This window comes from Coenobita brevimanus, chromosome 15 (assembly GCF_032717465.1).
Source record: "Coenobita brevimanus isolate Jiangsu-jjx chromosome 15, ASM3271746v2, whole genome shotgun sequence".
Taxonomy (NCBI): Eukaryota; Metazoa; Arthropoda; class Malacostraca; order Decapoda; family Coenobitidae; genus Coenobita; species Coenobita brevimanus.
Genome location: NC_136968.1, coordinates 34,821,779 through 34,826,769, shown reverse-complemented (window position 1 = coordinate 34,826,769; position 4,991 = coordinate 34,821,779).

Below are 4,991 nucleotides of genomic sequence, written 5' to 3'. Positions count from 1 at the left end.
TTATTATTATTATAATTATTATTATTATTATTTGTAGTAGTAGTAGAAATAGTAGTAATGTAGTAGTAGTAGTAATAGTAGTAGTAATACAGTAGAAATAGATGTGGGGGAAATGGTAGTAGTAGTAGTAGTAGTAGTAGTTGTACAGTAGTTATATTAGTGAAGGTAGTCCTATAACCTAATATAACCAGAGCTGCATCATATAACGTTGTAAAATTATGGGCACAGTAGGAAGGTGTTTTAAAAGATGGTATTATCAGTTTGTTATATATTTATTTATAAGGAACAACATTAATAATATATATGTATGATGTTTATATGTTTCTCTCTCTCTCTCTCTCTCTGTCTCTGTCTCTCTCTCTCTCTCTTTCTCTCTCTCACTTCCCTTGCCTTTTATTATTCCATCCTTCCTTTCCAATTCCATACTCATTCCATCCATCCATTCTCCCTATTTAGCCTCTTCCTTCCTTCCTTTTCCCCAACCTACCCTCTTTCTTTCCTCTTTTCCATCCCCTCTTCCCCCTTCCTTCCTTCTTTGTTTCCCTCCCTACCTCCCTTCTTTCCTTCCCCATTCATCCATCCACAGTTCCTTCTTTCCTTCCTTCTTAATTTACCAACCTCTCTGACTTTCCTTCCTTTCCTACCTTCTTTATTAATTGATCTTCTCTCCCTCCTCCCTCCCTCCCTCCTTCCATCTGTCTCTTCCCTCCTCTCCTCCATACCTCCATCTGTGTCTTCTTCCCTCCTCTCCTCCATACCTCCATCTGTCTCTTCTTCCCTCCCTTCCTCCATCTCTTTCCTTCTCTCCTCCCTCCATCTCTTTCCTCCTCTCCTACATCCCTCCCTCCATCTCTTTCCTCCTCTCCTCCCTTCCTCCACCTGTCTCTTCCTCCCTTCCTCTCTCCCTCCATCTGTCTCTTCCCTCCTCTCCTTACCTTCATCTGTCTCTTCCCTCCTCTCCTCCTTCCCTCCATCTGTCTCTTCCCTCCTCTCCTCCTTCCCTCCATCTGTCTCTTCCTCCCTCCATCCATCTGTCTCTTCCTCTCCTCCATACTCCCATCTCTCCTTCGTCACAATTGCAGTTTTTGAACACCTAAGATGTTAGTATCCACCGCAGTGAGCCATCATTTGTTTCAAAGGATTGGTTTTGCTGCTTGATCATACATACACATATACAGTACACACAAGACATACATATGCTGGTATATACGTGGCTATTATTACACACACACACACACACACACACACACACACACACACACACACACACACACACCTCAGCTCTTGGCCCCAATACAACAATTCCGCTGAGATGAGGTGGTTTGAAACATTTACGACGCCCCCAGAGGCTTTCCACTGATACACCGCCACCAGGGGCTTAACCCAGTCACCTACCCCTACACTGTGCAGGGGAATTATTAGAATTATCACCCTGGCTTTACTGGACTGGCTTTACCCTCATCAGTAACCCCTAAAAGCCTGGAGGTCATTTTGTATTTTATTCTGAATATTCTAACTACACCCTGTATCTGTCTGTCACTGTCTTAATCCCACAAATAGCCTCCTTGTCACTCTGTCCTCTGCCATTTGTCTGTCCTCTCCCCAGCTCACACAGCCCTGTAATTCTGTCACAAGTTGCTTTAATCCCACACACAGCCTCCTCCTCACTGTCCTCCGCCATCTAGCTGCCTTTTCACCAACTCACAGAACCCTCTAATTCTGTCACTAGTTGCTTTAATCCCTCCAACTGCCTCCTTGTCACCCTGTCCTGTGCCATCTTCCTGTCCTCTCCCCAGCTTACACTACCCTTTAATTCTGTTACTAGTTGCTTTAATCCCACAAACAGCCTCCATGTCGCTGTCCTCTGCTATCTGCCTGTCCTCTCTCCAGCTCACACAACCCTTTAATTCTGTTACTAGTTTCTTTAATCCTACAAACAGCCTCTTTCTCACTGTCCTCTGCCATCTAGCTGCCCTATCCCTAGGTCACACAACCCTCTAATATTGCCATAGACTTCAGTTTAGGCTAGACTTCACCAGGCAGTAAAATACAGCCTCATAGGGACATTGTATAGTTGAGCTTGACTGACACCACACTTTTTAATTTAGGAAAAAAATAAACTGTAGGGGTTGACAGTTTACCAGATAATTGAAATATAATATTTCCACATAAAATTTAATATGTATGCTGTGCTGTTCAATGCAGTTATTCATTTTACACTGAATCTGTCCTCCATTCTACTATCAAAATAAAAATCTTGTTCTCTATCATAGTTTTCAGTGTATAGACATCTTCCACATCTCATTTCATGCAGTATTGATTTTGTTTTCTAAATTGGGTATCAGTGGCATGTATCAGTCTCTTGTATGTAATTGTTCTGGACTGATTGCCTACATTTGGGTCCCTACTTCGTAAAGGGACTGACTCTGTGGTTACCTTACTCTAAATTTGCTATCTTTTTATTTTTTCACATGCCTCTTCTTCCTATTTATTCTTTGACTTAATTTAGTGACTTTTCTGCTTTTACTTTGTACTGTCTTTTTCTTTTCACATAATTCTTCTTTCTCTTTATTGTTTTTCTTCATTTCACTGACTTTTTAAAATTATTGTCAGCTTCAGATTTCACTTTTTTTCTCTCTAATCTTTTTTCTTCTAAATTTACATTCCTTTCTTTCACATACTGCCTCTTTCTGTTTATTGTTTTTCTTCATTTCACTGACTTTTTAAAATTATTGTCAGCTTCAGATTTCACTTTCTTTCTCTCTAGTCTTACTCAACACTAAATCCTCTTTTTTGTGTCTCGCTCTTTTCCTGTTTATCGCTTTCCTTTATTTTACCAACTTTTTTTATTATTATTGTTTTGTTAGTTTCAGGTTTCACTTTTTTCTTTATCTCCACTTGCATAATTCTTCAATATTTCTTACAGTTATATGTTGGGTTTATTATTTATTTCAAAATCAGTTTCAGAATTCCACACAGGGTATTATTTGTCCAGTGTTTTTTACTCATCTGAATTGTTGTCTTTCAGTCAGTTTCAGATCTCTGTGCTTAAACGATCTCATTTTTCCATCTCATTTCATATTTCCATCTTATTTTTCCATCTTATTTCATTTTTACATTGTACTGAATTTTATTTTTCCATTTTAGTTCCTATTTCCATCATATTTTTACATCTTATTTCATTTTTACATCCTATTTTTCCATCTTTTTTCATATTTCCATCTTATTTTTACATCTTATTTCATTTTTCAATCACACCTCACACACCAAATTCCTCACCACAGTATTTTATTTACAGTTACAGCAATACAGCTATGGACGGAGGAGTTTGTACACTAACACCACAGTTCAAAAGAGGACGGAGGATTTCCCGTGATTTAAATGCAGTAGGGGTCATAGGGTGGTGTCCTGTGGCTGAAATGACCTGGATTGAATTACCTTCATCCCAGTTACTACAAACCAGGGCCAACAGGACTACCCTAAGTGGTAATAAAGGATTGGCATTTACGCTTATTTTTATTATTATTTCTCTTAAAGGATTGGTGGTTACTTTTATTTTTATTATTTAGTATCACATATATCCACACCATTTTTATTGCCCTTTTCCATTATCCCTTTTGTACAGTGTTCTTCACATTATTCTCTGACTCATGTTTTTATTTAGCCTTTATTTAATAGGGCAGTGTTTTTTCTGGCCTGTATTATAGCATTTTTCCCTGTCAGTTATAGGTTGGCGTTTATCTTTCTTAAAATCTATTACAATTCACGTTTAAGATTATATTTTCTTTATGCTTCATGTACACTCATTTTCCCTCATTTTTTGGTCATTTTCTGTTACATATATATTTTTTGTTTGGAGAATTTTTTTTTTTCTGTTTTTCTGTGTTTATTTATAGTAGTTTATTTATTTACTTTTTTTTTTTGTTGTTGCAAGCTTTTTTTTATTCTTGTGTTTCTTTATTTGCAACATTTGTTTTTCCCATAATTTTCAGACAGCTGGTGATTTAGTGGTTAGAAAGCACTGATAGAAAGACAGCCCTGCCATTTTACACATTCAAAGCTTTCCAGGAGTGAAGGTAGGTGGAATACGGTATATGTTTTTGTGATTTGTTTTTCCTTCCTCATTGTGGGAAAAAAAAAGTTCTTTAGTGAAGGTAGGTGAATGTTTCGTTTTTATTTGTTTTTCCTTCCTTTGTTCATCTATCTATCTATCTATTCCCAGACGCCTCAATCCCGTTTGGGGTGGCCACAAACAAATCGCCTCCAAGTCGCCCTGTCCCCTGCCATTTCACTGCCCTGCTCCCAACTCACACCCCCCTCTCTCATATACCTCTCCACCCCATCCCTCCATCTCATCCTCGGCCTCCCCCTCCCTCTTCCCCCCTCCACCTCACTCGCATACACTCTCTTCGTCAGTCTTTCACCCTCCATCCTCTCCACATGGCCTTTGTTCATCTTATTAAAAAAAAAAAAAAAATCTTGGTTGTGTTAGCCAAGCCTTGGAGTGCCGCGCCACAAGGGGGTATATTACGGGACTGGATGTTATTTATATAATTATTTACTTATTTTTCTTGTTTTCAAATCGTCGCTTGTTTATTAAATCACTGCGCTCGTCCATGTTAATCCACATACTGAACGTATTTGAACATTTTTTATTTATTTATCTGTTCCAGATCTTCATATGTTTATTTATTTATTTTTTAATAACAGAGGAAGGAAAACCAAAATGGAAAAAAAAATTCCATACACCAGATCCATATATATATATATATATATATATATATATATATATATATATATATATATATATATATATATATATTGAGGACCGTAATTATAACACATTTAATTTTTGCTGAGCATTTGCCATTTCTTTTTCCTTCATTTTTTACACTTTTTACACATTTCTCAGTTTCATTCATTCTGCTCTCTTGTGATGGATTTTCAGTTTTTGATTTTGGGTTGTCATTTGAGTTTGAAAGCATGTTACT